This window comes from Panthera pardus, unplaced genomic scaffold (genome assembly GCF_024362965.1).
Source record: "Panthera pardus isolate Hobbes unplaced genomic scaffold, ASM2436296v1 HiC_scaffold_13, whole genome shotgun sequence".
Lineage (NCBI taxonomy): Eukaryota > Metazoa > Chordata > Mammalia > Carnivora > Felidae > Panthera > Panthera pardus.
In genome coordinates this window covers 198872306-198892847 of record NW_026526688.1, presented here as the reverse complement: position 1 = coordinate 198892847, position 20542 = coordinate 198872306, and the positions used below count along the sequence as shown (strand labels likewise).

The following is a 20542-nucleotide window of genomic DNA, read 5'->3' as shown; positions in this document are numbered from 1 at the left end:
GCTGATGGGGACCACTTTTTCTTTCAAAGGTGATGAAAATCAAATAGACACTATCTTCACCGGGAGAAACACGTGTCCTGCAGTATTTGTCCAAGGTGGACATGAAATTGTTTGTTTCGCGGACTTTCTGAAAGTTGCCGCTCTTCGCGAGGTGCACTGTTCTCCCTCTTTCCATCAAGCATAGTGTTTCTGGGTCTGTTTCAATCCACCTGCATGAATGTCTGTCCTTAAAGCATTGAGACACGCCCACCATATACATTTGGGGGCAGACTGTACCTTGTATCATACCCACAGGTAGTGCAACGTCTGGCACTTACACAAACACCAGGTCATTGGGTCCTTGATTGCTGCACCAGCAAGAAAAATAAACACGTGAGATTACACGAGACTCAAAAGCTTCTGCACAGCACCAGAAACCATCAACAAAATGAAAGGCACTTATGGGATTGGGAGAAGATATTTGCAAACCATGTATCTGATAAGGGGTTAATATTCAAACTGAGGAAGGGACTTCTGTAACTCAATGGCAAAACAAAAACAAAAACAAAAACAAAACGTGAACAAGTAATCCAATTTCAAAAATGGACAAGGGACCTGAATAGACACTTCTCCAAAGGGACATAAAATGGCCAAAACGAACCTGAAAATATGCTCACCATCACGAGTTATCAGGGAAATTCAACTCAAAACCAAAGGAGACATCACCTCATACCTCTTAGGGTGGTTTTTACCAAAAAGACAACAGGGAAGGATTGGTGGGGATGTAGAGAAAGCAGAACCTTGTACACTGTTGGTGGGAGCGTAAATGGGTGCAGCCATTAGGGAAAACAGTATCGAGGTTCCTAAAAAAATTAAAAGTAGACCTACCAGGCGACCCAGCGATCCCAGGATATATAGCTGAAAGAAATAAAATCAATATCTTGAAGAGATATCTGCACCATGCTGACTATAGCAAATTCACTATAGCCAAGATACAGAAACAACCTAAGTGTCCATCCATGGATGAATGCCTGAAAATGTGATGTGTGTATGTATGTATATGTACACACACACACACACACACACACACACACACACACACACTGAAATACTATCCAGCCATGAGAAAGGAAGGAAACTTTCCATTTGCAGCAACATGGATAGACCTTGACTTGAGGGCATTACGCTAAGAGAAATTAACCAGATAGACAAAGACAAATACTGTGTGATCTCACTTATATATGAACTTTTTTGGGAAAGGGGGAGACTGAATTCATAGAGTAGAATGGTAGTTACCAGGCCCTGGGGCCAGGGGGTAGATGGGGGAGATGTTGGTACAAGGCTTCAGTTACAAGATGAATGAGCTCTGGGGCATCTAATGCACAGCCTAGTGACCCTAGCTAATAATACTATATTGCATACTTGAACTTCGCTAAGAGTAGGACTTAAGTATTCACACACACACACACACACACACACACACACACACACAGACACAAAGTAATTCTGTCAGGTGATGGATGTGTTAATTAACTGAATTGTAAATATTTTACAAAGTATAACAGATATCAAGTCACCATATTATATATTTTATTTTATTTTATTTTATTTTATTTTATTTTATTTTTATGTAGACAAGAAGTCTGAGCGATGGCACAGAGTACTAGCAACAGGGCTTGAACAAAGCAGGGATTTTTCACTCTATTTATTTATTTATTTATTTGGAAGAGAGTGAGAGGGAGCAGAGGAGAGGAGCAGAGGGAGAGAGAGAGAATCCCAAGCAGGCTCCATGCTGAGCGGGACTCGATCCCACAACCCTGAGATCATGACCTGGGCCAAAACTGAGAGTCAGATGTTGGACTGACTGAGCCACCCAGGCACCCCTCTATCTTATATATTTTAAATACATACAGTTTTATTTGTCAGTTACACCTCAATAAAGCTGAAGAAACAAAACAAAAGAAAGAAAATCCACTTTCCTTACAAGGACACCAATTATTGGATTAGGGCCCACCATAGTGGAGGATAACCTCATCTTAATTTGACAATATCTGTAAGACCCTGTTTCCAAATAAGGTCACAGTCACACATTTGAGGGGTTAGGGCCTCAACGTATATCTTTGAGAGATAGGTTTCAACCTACGATAACCATTCTTTTAAGAGAGAACCCCTTCACAGAAGAAAATCATGCAACTATATCCCTGTCACCACCGCCACCATCTACCACTTCCTGACAGATACCCAGTATTGATGCATGGCGCCATGCACCCTGCACACGCTTACCAGCTGAACCTTCACAACGATGTCACCCCTGGTTGGGTGTCATCCACCCAGATTTACAGCGGAGGAAACACACTCAGGTTCAAAGGTGATGTGATTTCCCCTGACAGCTGGCAAGTGGTGACGGAGGCATTCCAGACAAATAGCCAAGTGCTAGAAGCCTTCATTTCATGGCTCTACTAACCCTTTGCTATTTCTAAGTAGCAAAATAAGCCGTTGAAGACAAGGACTAATTTACGCATTTTAGACATTCATTTGTTTGCTTATGTCTTCAATGTTTATCGAGTGCTTATTTATAAACTCAGCAAATATTGAGATGAAAAGTAAAGAATTCTTCCCCTTTGATTAGCAGAGGAGACCTTTGCAAAATCTAGGAAGATGGCAGAGAAAAGAGTAAATAATTCTGCCTGAGATGGGGCAGAAAGGTTTCTGTAGGGTTCAGAAAGTAAGCAGGCTCTTGAAATATGACTGGGAGCTTGTTATGCGGAAAGAAAGACGTAGCACAGCCAAAGGCGAGAATGGAGTTGGAGTCAGATGGTTCCAACCCCAACGTGTGGTTGGGGAAGATGAGAAATAAAGCCGAAGACGCTGTGGGGTCAGAATAGAAATGACTTTCATTATGGGGAGGTCTTCCAGGGACACTTCGGCGGGGTGTCTATCCCACACCAGTTGTATAACCAGGGTCATGTAAGGAGAATTCCTTTCAAGGTGGAGAGACTGGAACCCAGTGGTTGGGAGTTATCAATTCCAGAAGGGATCCTTTTGCTTTGGATTTCAAAAATAGCAAATCAAGGACACTGCTACTCCCACTGTGCGCCAGCCCAACGCCAAGCCAGATATTAGGGCACTGTCCTTCTCCTTCTTTCTCCACAGCCAACTGGTCAACCCGATCTTCTCCACAGCTCTTGACTTCTCCATTTCCTCTTTACCACCTCAGCATCAGTTCAGAACCTTCTAAGAACACGACACGCAGCCTTTGCTCAAGACTCAGACCGCTGTCGGGTCTCATCCATTATGGGCTCTTTGGGTCCCAGGTCAGAGTCTGGCTGTCACTGGCCCTTTCCCCTGAGGCTTCCCTATCAGAAGAGATTTTTTCCTCATGGACTTGTTAATGGTTATGGCTGTGAAAGGAGATTCTGAATGGAGTAAGCATGGCTCAGAGAGTCACCCAAAATAGAGTCGGGAGGGAGTCGAGAGGATATTGAGGAAGCAGGGCGTATTCACCTCTCCTGTTTGAATTCTCGGAACACCGCGAACTTTTGACTTTGGTCAGTCGCAAGCTCCACCACCTCCTGGAACGCATCCTTCTACTTTGGACGCCTGCTAGCCAAATAGTCCAACGTGTGCTAGATGGTCAGTTTAAAGACTGCCAGCACCAATCATAATTCTTTCAAAACAACTTATGTAACCTGGTGGGTATTGCCTTCCTAAGCCCGCACTACCCCCTCATGGCAGCACACTTGCCGTGTCTGTTGACTCTCTCTCCTGGATTGCAATCCCTAAAACCCCAAATAAACGCTTCTGGTTGTTTTACAGCCTCAGCATCTTGGTGGACAGAGCCCGTGTGCTGTTTCCTCAATTGACTTCACTCACCTGGGGAAACAAAGCAGAGCCGCTCTTGTGTTGGCTGTGTGTCAGTAGGCAGTTTACTCAGCCTCTTTGTGCCTTGGTTTTCCATTCTGTGAAATGGGAATGACGTTAATAATACCTTCATAGGCTTGTTTAGGGGATAATGCAAATTCACGCTTTCAAAGCACTTATCTGGCCCCTGGTAAGGTTTCTACTTACTTCTAATTAGCCCTAATAGCATCAAAAGCAAATACAGGGGCACCTGGGTGGCTCAGTCAGCTAAGCATCTGACTTTGGCTTGGGTCATGATCTCATGGCTTGTGAGTTTGAGTCCCGAGTCGGGCTCTGTGCTAACAGTGTGGATCCTGCTTGGGATTCTCTCTCTCTCCCTCTCTCTGTCCCTCCCCCACTCACTCTTTCTCTCTCTCTCTCAGAAATAAACTTTTAAAAAAAGCAAATACAGTCACTGCTTAAGAACTTATGAACTTCTGAAACAATTTTAGAAACGTAAAAACCGACGAACTTTTGCTCATCAGAGTACTTTGCAGTGCGAAAGTCTGAGTACTCCCTCTCCCAAGAAGAAACCACAGTTTCTGATGAACGCTTCTCCTAGCCCCCCTCCCAGACCACACCAGTGGTGTCCTGACTTCCCCCTCCCTACCTCCAAGTCCCTCTGCCACAAGCCAGAGTGGTGTTTATGAAGTACAAAACCTACTTCCATTATTCTGGGTGCCCCCCCAGTGGCCCCCCATAAGGTACTCCTGATCCTGATCTTCTCTGGCCTCACCCACTGCTCTTCTGCACCACCCCCTGGTACACACACACACACACACACACGCGCGCGCGCGCGCGCGCACACACGTTTCCTTAGGTTTTGCGCCTCAGCGTTTCCCAAATGCTGCAAATCTTTTCAGACGCTGAGCTGTCTTGCAAACCTGTAGAATTCTTCCATCCACTCAAATGCAACTTCTATGGAGCCCTGGTTGGAAGGAGCAACTTGTTTCCGCACGACATCTCGCGCGTGCAATTATTTTATGCTTTCATATTCATCACGATCGCCATCGGGCTCCAGCCAGTTGCCCACTTCCTCTTCCTTGTCGTGCTTTCCTTACTTAGGAGCCCGGGACCCCGCCCCCGGGTTCTCTTCCCTCCCATCTCACCGGCCCCCTCTTCCGTCTCCTTTGGGGCTTCCCCTCTCCTCCTCTTTACTCTGAGGCCGTGAGATCCAGACTCAGCCCCCATCCTTCCCTCTCCTTCGTCTGCTCTCACTATCTTGGGGACCATCCTGGTGTCACGGCTGTAGACGCCATCTTTACGCTGGAACCAAGAAGCCTGGAATCAAATTTGGCCCTTCTCTGTCTCAATCGACATCCGATGCATCAAAACTCCCGCTCTCTCTGACTTCCAAATAGACCCAGAATCTGACCACTTCCACTTCTAGCAACCTGGCCCAAAGTCACTCCCATTTATGTCCTATCGCAATAGCTGCTTCCCCCCAATAGCCTCATCGAGCTTCTTGGCACGTCGGCCAGAGTGGTCCATTAACATGCAAGTGGCCTTACACCCTTCTTCCGCTCAGGACCCCTCGCTGGTTCCCCATTTCACTCGGGGTAAAGGCCGAAGTCCTGACAAAGGTCACGGGACCCTTCATCAGCTGCCCCCACCCCCTCCGTTGTCTCTCTGGCCTCATCTCCCCTCTGCCAGTGTGGCCTTCAAATGACTTGCGGGCTTTCAATTTGTCCTCACTTTCCTGGCCTCAGCTGGAAAACAGTCAGAGTGCCCGCCCCAGAAGACAGTGCTGAGGACTCAGTAAAGTAAGTCACGTAAAGTGCTGAGCACAATCCTGACATTTAGCAAATACTCAGTAAGGCAGCTGTTATTACTATTATCCTCCTTTCGTCCTGGTCATGATGAACATCACATCCTAGGGGGAAAGGGGGTTGGTACAGACGCAAACTGTGGAGCGCTTCTCCCTTCCATCGACGTGCCTTCTGATTCTGCACGTTCACCTGTGATTTATTGTCCCCCCCCCACCCCGACCCCATTGTCCTTGCACTACCTGAACAAGCAAATCTGAGCAGGTAACGCACCCACGGACAGCTCATCAGCGGTTCCCCACCGCCCTTGGGATAAAATCCAGTTTTCTTACCTCTAATTCATTCCTTGAACATTGCGGTCTGACTTCTCACCATCACACCCACAGAACCACTCCTATAAAGCACCCATGGGGCGCCTGGGTGGCTCTGTCGGTTAAGCACCCCGACTTCGGCACAGGCCATGATCTCACGGTCCGTGAGTTCGAGCCCCATGTCGGGCTCTGTGCTGACAGCTCGGAGCCTGGAGTCTGCTTCGGATTCTGTGTCTCCCTCTCTCTCTGCCCCTCCCCTGCTTGCACTCTGTCTCTGTCTCTGTCTCTCTCTCAAAAAATAAATAAAGCTTAAAAAAAATTTAAAACATCTGTGAGCTCCATGCTGTCAAATCCAAGGTCACTTTTTCTTCCTTTTCTCGAAATTCCAGTTAGTCAACATCCACTGTGACGCTGGTTTCAGGCATGCAATGTAGTGATTCAACCCTTCCACACCTCACCCAGAGCTCATCTGGACAGGTGCCCTCCCTGGTCCCCATCACCTGTTTCACCCATCCCCCCACTCCCCTCCCCTCTGCTGACCATCAGTTTGTCCTCTGGGGCTAAGAGTCTGTTCCTTGGTTTGCCCCTCTCTCTGCTTGGCTGTTCTGTTTCTTAAATTCCACATAGGAGTGAAATCACGTGTTTGTCTCTCTCTGACTTACTTCTCTTAGCATAACACTCGCCAGCTCCATCCACGTCATTGCAAACGGCGGGATCTCATTCTCTTTTACGGCTGAGCAATATTCCACTGCAAACCTCCACCACGGCCTCTATCCGTTCATCAGTCGGTGGACACTTGAGCTGTCTCCATAGTCTGGCCACTGCAGATAGTGCTGCTGTAAACACGGGTCTCTTTAAATTACTCTTGTCGTACTCTTTGGGTGAGTAGTGTGGCTCCCGGATCACAGGGTAATTCTCTGTCTGGCTTTTTGAGAAGCCTCCAGACCGTTCTCCAGAGCGGCTGCGCCAGTTTGCACTCCCACCAACGGCGCCCCAGGGCTCCCCTTTCTCCGCACCCTCGCCCCCTCGCCGACACCTGTCGTTCCCTGCGTTGCTTCCAGCCGTTCTGACAGGTGTGAGGCGATCACTTCTGTCTCACCTTCACTCATCTCTGTGTCTGTCCGGATGGCTGCACCGCACACTTCCCTGGCTTTGCACTCTCCTCTGGTTGACTGTCTCCTTCTCCTCCGCTCGTGTTTTTGTCCCGGACCGGCGCCCCTCCCTGCACTTCCTCCCCGGTTCTCATCTGCCCCTGCCACTTTGTCAGCATGTTTACGGCACCCAAACCCACGTCTCCCTCCCTCCGCTCAGACTTCCCCTTGAGGCTCAGACTAATTTCCCCAACTACTCTGTTATCTGAAATCTCCCACATGGCCCAGAATTAGCTTGTCACCTTTCCTTCCACTTGCCCGTGGGCTCTTCTTGTCTCAATAACATGGTCCCGTCCTGCACCATTTGGTTCCACCCAGACCGCAGGCTGGTAAGCTTCCGCACCCAATTCCAAGGTGCATGTGTTGTGTGGGGGGAGAGTTCACACCAACGAGCAGTTCTCTGACATCAGCCCCGGGGGTGGGGGTGATGTCACAATTCAATCGAATTCTAACATAAATTCTGTTCTCTCTGCCTGACTGCCTGCAGGGATATCGGCCTTGCCCTGCCCTCAGGCCAGGACCTACACCTCTGACTCTCCTGTTCTCAGTCCTTTGGACTCAGGCTAGAACTACACCACCAGCTTCCCAGGGTCTCCAGCTAGACAACAGATTAGGAGACTTCTCAGTCCTAATCACCTGGTGAGCCATTTCCTGATAATAAAACTCTTTACAGGGGCTTTGGGGTGGCTCAGTCTGTTAAGCATCTGACTTCAGCTCCGGTCATGATCCCGCAGTTCGTGGGTTCGAGCCCTGCATCGGGCTCTGTGCTGACAGCTTAGAGCCTGGAGCCTCGTTCCGATTCTGCGTCTCCCTCTTCTCTCTCTCTGCCCCTTCCCTGCTCACACGATGTGTGTCTCTCTCTCCCAAAAATAGATAAACATTAAAAAAAAAAAAATACGCTGGAGAAGCCTGACCATGTCCTGTGAACCTGCGTTCATGTCTCCATAATTGTTGCCAGTTCCCCGGGCCAAGGTCATCAGGAGCCCCCATCTGGAGCACTGTCTTCACCTGCCTCCTTACTGGGCTCCCAGCATTCAGTCTAGCCCCTCCCATCCTACTGCCACACAGCAGCCAGAATAATCTGCTTTATTTTATTTTTTTAAATGTTTACTTATTTTTGAGAGAGAGCACGAGCCGGGGAGGAGCAGAGAGAGAGATACAGAATCCAAAACAGGCTCCGGGCTCTGAGCTGTCCACACAGAGCCCGATGCAGGGCTCGAACTCACAAACTGTGAGATCATGACCTGAGCCGAAGTCGGATGCTCAACCGACTGAGCCACCCAGGCGCCCCAAGAATAATCTGCTTTAAACATCAATTAGATTGTGTCCTTCCCCTGTTGAAAAATGTCCTATGGCTTCTGTTAAAAAAGCAAATTCAATGGAGTAATTTTGTACCTTTAAGCTAAAAAAAATTTTTTTTAATGCTTATTTACTTTTGAGAGAGGGAGAGGGGGAGAGAGAGGGGGGAGAGAGAGAGAGAGAGAGAGAGAGAGAGAGAGAGAGAGAATGAGCAGGAAAAGGGCAGAGAGAGAGGGAGACACAGAATCCGAAGCAGGCTCCAGGCTCTGAGCTGTCAACACAGAGCCCGATGCAGGGCTCGAACTCACCAAGGGTCTAAGCCAAAGTCAGAAGCTGAACGGACTGAGACATCCAGGCGCCCCCAACAGAGTAATTTTGAAGACCTAATTGACGTTATTTAACACGGCACCCCATGTAGCAAGTAGATGGGAACCCTGGCGAGCTGTACAAAGTGAAAGGTCTTTATAGGAAGGAGGTTGGGACAAGGGCCTTATAAGGAAAAGATGAGAAAGGATTGTTTCTGGAAGATCACCACACCCCCCCCCAACTTAGGAGGCAGGACAGGGGTTTTACTATGCAGCTTACCTCCTCTTTCTTTGGGGGATGGAGAAGGCCTGTGAAGGATTACCTCACTGTGCTTAACAGAAAATTCCTGACGGGCAGGTAAAGACCCGTATTTCCGGGGAAGGGTGATAGCAATTAGGTTAGGTATTAAGCTCAGGTTTAGTGACTTGGCCTGGCCCAAGCAGTGCTATTTTGGGCCTGTGGTTTTCTTTTTAACACTTCCCACTCCGAAGGAAAGTTGAAGTTCTCACCTGGGTCTGCAAAAGTCCTGCCTACCCCCCCGACGGCCTCTGCCATTAGTCTCCGCAAGGCACCCTGGGGCACTGTGGTTCTCCATCCGGGGCTCACTGGTCTGCCTACTTACCTGCTGTGTCTCCCCCACTCGAGTATAAGCTCCAGGGAGGCAGGGACCATGCCCTTCTTGGTCACATTTTGTCTCCTGCCTCTAACAGTGCCTGACACTTAGTGGATGTTCCATAACTATAGTTTGGACGTTAATGGATACTGGATACTGCTCCCCAGGAAGACCAAGAGAGGCCGAGATCTTGTGATTCCAAGTGGTCGGGGTCCATTCTGTCTTCATAAAATACACACTATACGCACAGGCTCCTAAGCTTATAGGAGCATTCCCGTCTTCGTTCCTGTTTTCAGGAATGGCCGATTCTTACAGGTTTGGTCAACGTCAAAATCTCGGTAACTCCAGAGACACTTGGGTGGCTCAGTCAGTTAAGCGCTGGACTTCGGCTCAGGTCATGATCTCACGGTTCATGGGTTTGAGCCCCGAGTCGGGCTCTGTGCTGACAGCTCGGAGCCTGGAGCCTGCTTCGGATTCTGTGTCTCCCTCTCTCTGCCCCGCTCATGCTCTGTCTCTCTCTCATAAATAAATATCAAAAAAATTTTTTTTTAAATCTTGGTAGCTCTCTCTCACACACAGTGACACACACAGACCCATATCGTATGGGTGCTTGTTCTCACAGTGCTCTGACTCAGCCCTTCCTAAAACATGACTGTCTGGACCTCAGCCAGCAGTGGAGAGACGGGAACAAAACGTTTATCTCTTCTTCCTGAGAACACCTAAAAGCTTAATCATGGGTTTCGGCTGTCCTGGAGCCCTTGGCCTGCTGAAGCCAGTCCTGCGCCTTCACACCCAGGGGCGATTTAAACCCACAGAATTACTAGGCGAAAATCCTCGGAGATTAAGCCTACCTGATTTGCAAAAGGGCTAATGATGTGAAATTGCCTCCCGCATTTGCAGAACGTTCGGATCTGTAGATTGTCAGGTCAGGTGTAGAGATCACGGGAAAGAGAAAGGGACTGCCCTGAAATTGATGAGGTGCCGGAGGAGAAGGAAAAAATAGAAAAGTAGAGCACAACCGTGCAGAAAGCGGGCCAGTCCGCCGTCATGCCTTCCGAGTGAAGGATGTCCATTTCTAAAACGTTCGCGGTCGAGCGCCTAAAACGCAGCTCTACTTCTTTTTCGAGAATTTTCTGGCTGCCGCACAGACAGGGAGACCCGCTCTGGTTACAGCTTTTTCATTTCCTTTGTCTTGGTCCCAGGGCTCCAGCGTCAACCCAGCTCAAGATGCTACGAAATCAGAAGCTGCTCCTTCTTCAGAAGATGGGCTCAGGCCACCGCGTTTCTCACAGCGCAGTGAGCTTCCTCTGGCCCCCGTGCTACGGACATTCTGATGTTGGGAATCGCTCAGCCCAGAGAGGAAGGATCTGGAATTGCGCTCTGACATTGTCCACTGATGCTCTGAGATGCTCTCAATTCACTGATGTGCCTGACGTCTTCAGCACGTGGAGAACTTTGCAGTTGACAAAATATTCCCGTGTCTGATTTTCCCTTTGTTCATTTCAGTCCTTATGCCGACATCAGCAAATGGGTGGATGAAGATATTTGTCTCCATTTACAGATTTAGAAGCAAAGCTTCAATTAAGTACCATTTACACCCACAAACATGCCTAACATTTTAAACTCTGACAACACCCAGCCTTGATGAGGCCACAGAGCAGCTGACATACTGCTCACGGTAGGGGAATACCTGCAAAAATGATTTGGCATCACCTAGGAAATTTGAAGATGCACATGACCCGTGACCCAGCAATTCCAACCCTAGAATATATCCTAGAGACACTCTTGCACATGTGCCCCCAACAAATATGCCTAAGGATGTTCATGACAGGATGTTTATGGAACATCTTGGAAACGATGCAAAAGTCCACCGGTGGCAGAACAGATAAATAAGTGGTTGGGGTCCTTTAATGGTAATGACAGTCAATACATCCCAGTGGCGTGTAATTACACAGCTGATTCTAGGTACACAACATTGAGGAGCAGAAAACATGTGGTACGATTCATTTATGCTAAGAACAAAAATAGGCAAAACCTAAAGGATATTTTGTGGGATAGCCGCATATGGGATAAAGCTTTAAAGAATTTCAAGAGAGTGTTTAGAACAAATCAGGACAGGAGCTAATCCCCCTGAGGAGCGGAGGAAGGGGACGGTAGGACGAGGATGATACAGAGGCCTTTGAAAAGAATAGCGTGCTTTTTCTTCAACTAAGCGGTGGGTTCCCAGGGGTCCAATATTTTGTCACTCTTCAGAAACACACACACACACACACACACACACACACAACTTTGTCAATAATGAATAAAGAATAAAAATAAATAGCATTCACATAAAACATCTAAAAATAATTAGAAAGTACAATTAAAAATCAACCTCATTCAGGCACCTGGGTGGCTCAGGCGGTTAAACGTAAACGTCCGACTTCGGCTCAGGTCATGATCTCGCGGTTCGTGGGTTTGAGCCCCGCATCGGGCTCTGTGCTGACAGCTCAGACCCTGGAGCCTGCTTCGGATTCTGTGTCTCCCTCTTTCTCTGTCCCTTCCCCACTTATACTGTCTCTCTCTCAAAAATAAACATTAAAAAAAAAATCAACCCCGGGGCACCTGGGTGGCTCAGTCGGTGAAGCGTCCGACTTCGGCTCAGGTCATGATCTCGCGGTCCGTGAGTTCGAGCCCCGCGTCGGGCTCTGTGCTGACAGCTCAGAGCCTGGAGCCCGTTTCAGATTCTGTGTCTCCCTCTCTCTCTGACCCTCCCCCGTTCATGCTCTGTCTCTTTCTGTCTCAAAAATAAACGTTAAAAAAAAAAATTAAAAAAAAAAATTAACCCCATTTACAATAGCAGCAAAACCCTAAGGTATAAATATAAGAAACCATGTTTACAAACTCCCAAAATGACCCACACAAAGGGAAGCACAGAGGCACTCTGCCTATGCTCTCAGCCTTTTAGGAAACATGGAGCCCTGCCTTTGGCCCCATTCACACAAGTCTACAAAGAAGGTGATACTGTGCACCGTCCAGGGAACAGGCACTGTCCAAAACAGAATGGCTACAAATGACACCACATCAACACCGGAAGAGCCTACAGTGCTACCGGCAAGCGGTTGGCTTTGTAACAAACAAGTTAAGGGCAAGATTCCTGCTAAGACAATTAACATGTGTATAAAGCCTATTAAGCCTGTTAAGAGCCCAGACCACTTCCTGAAGCATGTAAAGGACAATGATCAGAAAAAGAAGGAAGCCAAAGAGAAAGGTACTTGGGTTCGCCTGGACCTCCAGCCTGTCCCACCCAGACAGCCACGCTGCGAGAGAACCGTGGAAAGTAGCCTGGGCTGCTGGAACCCTTTCCCTAGGAGTTCATGGCACGATAGGTATAAAAAAAATAAGGGGGTGCCTGGGTGGCTCAATCGGTTAAGCGTCCGCCTTTGTTTCGGCTCAGGTCATGATCTCACAGCTTCGTGGGTTCGAGCTCCACGCTGGGCTCTGTGCTGGCAGTGTGGAACCTGCTTGGGATTCGCTGTCTCCCTCTCTCTCTCTGTCCCTCCTCCATTTGCACTGTCTCTGTCCCTCTCAAAATAAATAAATAAACTTTAAAAAAAAAAAGTTAAAAAAAATAAGACCTTTGGACTGCAAAAAAAGTTTAAAAATTTTTAAAAATATTTATTTTTGAGAGAAAGAGAGAGACAGAGCATGAGTGGAGGAGGGACGGAGAGAGAGGGAGACACAGAATCTGAAGCAGGCTCCAGACTCTGAGCTGTCAGCACAGAGCTGGACGCGGGGCTCGAACCCATGAGCTGTGAGATCATGACCTGAGCCAAAGTCAGACACTTAACCGACTGAGCCACCGAGGTACCCCGTGGACTGTAAAAAAAAATTCAAAAAAAGAGTTTACAACATCATAGAGACAATTCCACAACTTTATCAAAGAACATAAAAGAATAATATAAATAGAGATAAGCTATGAATCTTAAATTAACATAAGTTGATCATATCCAGTGAACATCCCAACAGGACGGCTCTTGATATTATGAGCTTAAGATGTATAGAAAAATATAAAAGGTCAGTAAATTTTGAAAAAGAAGGATGGAGGGCAAGGGAATTTCTCTAACAGGTATCATGACTTGTTAGAAAGTCATAGAAATTAATGTGCTGGGATACTGCTGTAGAAGTAAAAATAGGTAAATGACCAGTGTGGAACAGAAGAGAGAGCCCAAAAAACCAAGTCATGGAAATGTGACAAGCTTCTGAGAACCCACGACAAATCAGTGGGAAAGTAATAGACAACGTGATAAGAGGTGCCAGAATGACCCACATCCACTTGGAGCGAGAATGCTCATTACTGCCTCGTTATTGGCTATGAGGGAAAAAAGAAAAAGAAACATCCGGACGGTCTTCTCGGAAAAAAAAAAAAAAAAAAGAATAAATTCTGACATCTTCATTCCGTGAAACATCACACTCCGGGAAAAGTGATGAGTCACATGCCCACGACTCAACATGCGCTGATTGCAAAAACCATTGTCTAATAAGAAAACCGGGCGTGAAAGTAAACGTCCCGTAGGATATTTGTATATTTTTGAGACTCTCACAACTTCTCAGCGGCAGAGGAAGACGGACTGGAAACCTGTCACATCCATGAAAACGGTCGCTCCCGGAGAATAAGGAAGAGGAGAAGCCGTGGGAGGGAAATAGGATTGTGACTTTATCAGTAACATTGGCTTTGTTGTTTGTTTGTTTATATATTTCTGGAAGAGCACAAGCAGGGGAGGGGCAGAGAAAGGGGGACAGAGGATGTGAAGCGGGCTTTGCGCTGACAGCAGCGAGCCTGACGCGGGGCTGGAAGTCACGAACCGTGAGACAATGACCTGAGCCCGAAGTCAGACGCTCACCCAACTGAGCCACCCGGGCGTCCCAGTAACATTTGATTTTTTAAAAACTTGAGTGCATGACAAAATGGTAACATTTACTAGCTCTGGGTGGTGGGTCCATGGTGCTTATTCTCTGTCTGTTTCCGATGTGTTTCGAATACTCCAGGACTTAAAACGCGAAAATAGCCACCTTATTCATTGGAATGACTCAGATCACCCTCCGGTAAATGATGTCATGATTATTCAGTTATTACCTTTTCCGCACTTTCTAACAAACGGTACCATTTCTTGCCGCAAACAGAAGAGCTGAACTTTCTGATTTTGCACACAGCCGGACAGAGCTTTGTGGACAAAAGGATACTCAGAGAGGTTGGGTAATTTGCCAAAGGTAACCCAGCCAAGAAGTGGCAAGATTGGAACTCAACCCGAGGGTTCTGGATCCTGAGCCCAGTATTCTTTGAGGGGACTTTGCAGGGCTTGCACGGTGCCTGACAAGGCGGAAGCAGAGACATTTGGTCATGAGGCTCGGAGAAGAGACTGGCCGGGGCCGTGGAGCTGCTCAGGTACAGACTCTCCAAAGCCCGAGTACCCCCTCCCCAACCTCAGCTGCTGGCCTGGCCTGGGGCAGGTGTCAGCACCCCACAGGGCCTGCATCCTGATCCACTCCAGGTACCAGAAGAAGACGCCAGCGTGGGAGGCGCCCCTCCTGGCCGCCTAGCAGGATGTCATCTGACATCCCTACAGCACCCCCGCCTGGCCATCCCGTCTGCTCCCCGAGAAAAGGAAAAGCACTAAAGATGGAAGGGTCTCGGGTCCAGGAACGATGCTCCTGACATCTTTGCTGGTCCTGGCATTCCTTCAAACGTCCCTCTGGCGATTTGTATCTTCCGTTCCACATATTTCCCATTCTGTGTGTTCCCTTCGCTGGGCGTCTTCGATCACCTGCTGTGAGAGACGTCTGCTCCGGGGACTCCGTGGGATGTTCCCAGCAGGCGGAGTCAGCCCTCCACTCATAGATCCACATTCCTAGGCCCGTGCCTCTGACCCCCCACCCCCCGCCCCTGCCCTACATACTCTGGGTCTCCAAGACTTCGCCCCGTCAGCTTCCCACTTGCTTTTCGTCTCTCTCAAACCTCCTTCTCCTTTGTTCGGTTTCAGATGGAAGGTCCTGAAATGATTCGGCAAGTTCACACGCTCGTGCCACGTGTTCTATAAGAAATACATGCTGTTGTTTTGCTTAAAAGTGAGGAGACGGTTAAGCAATCATTACTGTAAAGTTACACACAGCAACCCGTTCTCCCAAAGGCAGGTGGTTATGGACCACCGTTAGCAAAGAAAATTAACTCCAATGTATGGTTTTGAGGCTGGAAAATTTGGGGGGAACCAGAGGACCACGGGGGCGAACCCGAAGCCCTGTTCTGGGGAGAGTCACCACCAGGATTTCAGCCCCCAGGGACGCGGTGCTCCTGACCGTCGTCGTGATGAGCTCTCCTTTCCTCCTTAGCGGCCTGCAGGCCTCTGAAACCTCTGAGACCTCTGAAACCTGCTAAGCCTCCCCCAGGTCTGGCCCAGACTCTGGGGCGGCAGCCAGGCCCTGGGGGTGCCATAAAGCTGCGTGGGGCGCCCCGAGGGCTGTGATCACAGGCCCCCTATGTGGATTTACAGCCTCCCCTTATCTCTGGCCACAGGTTGTACCTCCTCTCTCCGTTTTGTGTTTCAAACAACCCCGAGGCGTCTCCAGAACAAAACAGATTGCTCCCATACTAAAGAGACAAAAGGGAGCCTTCGGAAGGGGAAGTAACTTTCCTGAACGTGCAGGCAGCCTAGCAGAAGCAGGTGGTTGCCCCCCCCCAGCCCCCCTCCCCGCCAGAGGTCAGGGACGGCTCTCCCCACCTGCACCTCTGGGCTCTCAAGCCGTGGAATCATCGTCACCCTCACGCATGCACGTTGTTAGATACCGTTTTACAATAAAGTTCTTTTGTGGCTCCCGTTCAGGAAGTGAAATGGTGAAACACGACCACTCCTAGGCTGGGGTGGGGGCAGAAGGTGGACTGGAGACACTTAACAAGGCCCTCCCTCCCTCCCTCCCTCCCTCCCTCGATGCTGCCAGCTCAACCTCTCATTACTCCTCCCTCAGGGAAGGGCAGATAGGATGAACCCACGACTGTGCTCCGGGATCACACAGGGACTGGAGAAGGGAGGTAGGAGGGCACGTGACAGCTTTGGGAAAGCAGAGGGAAGGCCCACCCGCGGGCAGGAGCCAAGCAGTACAGACAGACAGCCCCAAGCAGTGATCCACCCATGGTGGACGAACCCTGGGTGCAAACAGAATTTCCTTGTCCGCAAGGCGCCCTGAGGTCAGGAAGGTCCCTAGAGGAGAGGGTCTAAGAAGGAACCTGACAGTCAGTTGTAGGGACCAAAGACAAGAGATCTGGAAGGGCGTGGGGGAAGAGAGCAGCCAGAGGCGACGGCAGGATCCCCCTCACCCCCACAGGAGCATCCAGTACCTTATCAGATGGCTTCGGGCAGGACTGAATACCACGCACAGGGTAAGAAGATTCCCTCTTGAGCCAGACTCCTGGGTTCGTACCTTAATTTTGTTCCTTACAAGCATCTCTTGGCCTCAGTCTCCACATCTGTCAAATGGGGTTCATAATAATCCCTACTGACTAGGGTTGTGCCAACGCTTACGTGAATGAGTGATCGCATGGGGAACAGCCGGAAAAGAGGCTGGCACACGGCGTAACATCAGTGATCAGTGACCTTTCAGTGAATGTCAGCAACTGCCTTTACTAAGATGCTTCAAGGAAGCAGTGTGCTGAGCAGGGCAGGGGCCCCGGCGTCGCCTGCCGAAATGAGTCTGGCAGAGCAGCCGCTGCTTGGAAAAGGCCAGAAGCTTTGCCTGGACGTGCTGACCTCCAACAGGGAAAGCAGGAGCCCGGGAGGTGGCCTGGGGCTGGGCTGCGGAGGGTAAGTTCTGCCCAATGTAATTAATCATAAACAGACTTACACATGTGAACAAGGCTGAACAAGGCTCTCAGCTGGCTGAGCAAATATTTATGCCGGGATTTTGGAAACAGGCATCACATCAATGTGACCTTTTGCGCGCCTTTCTAAAGGGATAGAAGGTCCTCAAAGGTCAAGTTGCAGTTGCTTAAAATCAAGCAGATGCTTAAAAATCAACCCGCTCTCGTTAATGCCGCCAGTGACTGAAGTGAGAGATTCATGCTCTCCCCTCTGCGGACAAAGTAAAATAGAGCAGAGCCTGGCCACCAGGCTGCCCCCCCCCCCCCCCCACTGGTCTCCTCCCTGGCTGTCTCCTCCAGCCTTGGAGCCCCATCCGCAGCCACAGGGACCTCCTCAGGACGCTGATCTGACCGTGGACACCTGCACAACCCCCAAACCACGCCTCCCAGCGTGAGCCTGTCGGGAGCTCCTGGGGTCACGCACGGGACGGGGTCACCTGGAGAAGGGCTGGAGCAGGTCTCAGAGGACCGGGCAGCCATTCTGGTATCAATTCCCAGGTGACCTGGGCACGTCTTGGCATCACTTTCTCAGATAGAGAATGAGGGGCCTGGGGGAGGGACACTGATGAGGGTCTTGCTGGGCCAGCCAATCTCCTTTGGGGTCCTTCAAGTGTGTTCATTGCCTCTGGCTTGGGGAAAGGGTTGTGGTCACCAGAAGGGTGGTCATCATTGGGTCGCTACCTCCCACCGTGGACGTGGGGACCAGACTGGGTGGCTGGGGACCAGCCAAGCGGCGCCTGGAAACTTTGTGAGAAGGGAAAGGCACCGCTGCCCTCTAGTGGCCACTGGGCAGAATGAACCGTGGCCGCGGGAAAGATGCAAAAAAAGCGCCGAGTCCCTGCTGTGCGCGGGGACCCCGTGTGCTCAGTGCGGGGTCCAGCGCTGGGTCAGACAGTCCCCGCCCCAGGAATCTCATGCCTGAGGGGGACAGATGTGCAGGCTCTCTGGGCCTGCAAGACCACCTTTAGCTCTATGACCCGGGGCACGTTTCTTAAGATTTCTGTCTCCTTTTCTTCATCATTAAAATTGGGCTAAAAAGAAAACGTCCTCGTAAGTGCAGGCCAGAGTCATGACTACCTGCATCCCGAATACAGTCCCTTGTCACCATTTCCACCACTGCCACCCGACACCAGGACACTAACGTGCCTCTCTGGGACCCCTGCTCCCTCCGTTGCCCCACCCCCACCCCACCCCCAACTCCGCACCGGCCCATTGTGCACACGTCGTCGCAGCCAGAGAGGTTAATGTGGTCCTCCCAGTGCTCTGCTCACTGTCTTCGAGGGATTTTTCATGCCACTCAGAGTAAAAGCCAAAGTCCCCTCCGTGGCCCCAAGGACCTACCCCGGCTGGGAGCTCCTCGCTCACCTCTCTCCCACCACCCACTCTCCTCTGGCCATGTCCGCGTCCTGGGACACTCCATGCCGTTGCCCTGCCCCTCAGTTTCTTTTTGGGACTCGTCCCCACACCCCCGCTCCTTGTCTGGATTTGGCGTGTACCTTACATTGAACGTCTGCATCCCCCACGAGAGGGCCCGCCCCCCAGGGACAGGGATTGCTGTGTGCTTTGCTTACCGCTGTGTCCCCAGCATCTATTGTAGCGTGAACTCATTGCCGACACTCTTATAAAGATTTGGTGAATAAATGAACAGATGAGTGGTCAGGGTTTTGCTTAGTGTACAATTAGCTAGTCCTGAGCAGGGAGAGTGTGAACCTCCTAGTATTGTGGCAGGTAGCATGGAAAGTGAAAGGACTCTGAGAGAGGGGTGTCCCGACCACTGCGGGGCGCAGAGGTGCCTGTCCCGATGCTCCAATGTCAGGAGGGCTCCTGAGAGGAGGTGACACACATAGGAGGTAGCTTCGGAAACAAGCAGGAATCAAGTGAGGCGGGTGGGCAGGTGCAGGGAGCCTCAAGGTCAGACGCCACAAAAGGGAAACTTCAGGTGCACAGGGAACCAAGGTACCCAGGGTGCCTGGGCAGAGAGGGTGGATTCCAGGGAACCCAAGAGGCAGAAGGAGAGAGAGGGCGGTCAGGCCACTTGGTGAAGGGCTTCGAACGCAGCATTAAAGACAACAGGCCTGGGGCGTCTGGGTGGCTCAGTCAGTTAACCGTCTGACTCTTGATTTCAGCTCAGATCCTGATCTCACGGTTCGTGAGATAGAGTCCCAAGTTGGACTGCACGTGGAGCCTGGTTGGGATTCTCTCTCTCTCTCTCTCTCTCTCTCAAAATAAATCAATAAACTTAAAAAAAAAAAATAGAGAACAGGCCTTATCACAGGGGTCTCAGGGGTGGGGGGGGGGCGTGGGGAGTTTGAATTCTGACACCATCTACCTGGACGCAGTGTCAGACCCCACAGGGTAAGGGCTCAGTCCCACGAGGCTGTCCCCACTTCAGAAGCCAGTTGCAACTCTAGGTTGTCCCCTGTGCTTCCGACCGACTGGCCATGAATCAGTGGTTCCTACGACCTTCTCCTTGAGTTGGGTTAATTTGCTAGAACAGCTCACAGAACACAGGGACCCATCGACCCACGAGATGACGGGTTTCTCACAAAAGGGTACAACTCAGAACAGCCAGAGAAAGGAGACACGCAGGGGAAGGCAGACGGAGGGGCATGGAGTTTCCCTGCCCACTCTGGGACGTCACTCTCCCAGAATCTGTGTTCGCCCACCTGAAGCTCTTGGAACCCCATCCTTTGGGGGGTTTGTGGAGGCTTCCTTACAAAGGAATGATTGATCAGATCATTGGCCGTTGGCGACTGAACTCAGTCTCCAGCCCTCTCCCTTCCACTCAGTCTCCAGCCCTCTCCCTTCCCTGCGGGCTGGGGCTGTAGCGGGTGGGACTGAAAGTTCCAACCCTCCAATCCCAAGGTCGTTTCCACCAGCAACCAGACCCCATCCTTAGGAACCTTCCAAACATCACCTCATTAGCATAACAAAAGATATCTTTAAAGATACCTTTGCTGCTCTGGTAGCTTAAGAAATTAAGAGTTTTAGGAGCTCTGCACCAGAAACAGGGACAAAGACTAAGTGTATATATCTATATCTATATCATTTATCTATCTATCTATCTATCTATCTATCTATCTATCTATCTATAGATATCTTTTTATATATAAATCACATTACAAGAGGCGTCTGACCACACTCGTGTTCTAGAAATGTCACCCTGGATGCTATGTAGAGGGTGGGGCGGGGACAGCCCTGGAAACAAGATGACCCCCGGCAGGCTGCTCCTAGAAGGTGGCAGAGAGTATAGGAAGGCCACTGATTGGGTCATTTGGTAGAGGGGCAGTTGAGGGGATGGGGATGATTCCTGGATCTTATAAGGCAAG

General features: G+C 49.9%; 1 long non-coding RNA gene across 1 annotated transcript; it reads right to left on the bottom strand.

Annotated features, from left to right (window-relative positions):
* Window positions 1–1669: 1669 nt before the first annotated feature.
* Window positions 1670–6444, bottom strand: LOC109269683 (uncharacterized). The gene is made up of 3 exons (XR_002081213.2): window positions 5978–6444; window positions 3853–3938; window positions 1670–3579 (listed from the first exon to the last, which is right to left on the bottom strand). It is a non-coding gene; the product is annotated as an uncharacterized LOC109269683 (long non-coding RNA).
* Between the last annotated feature and the right edge of the window lie 14098 nt (window positions 6445–20542).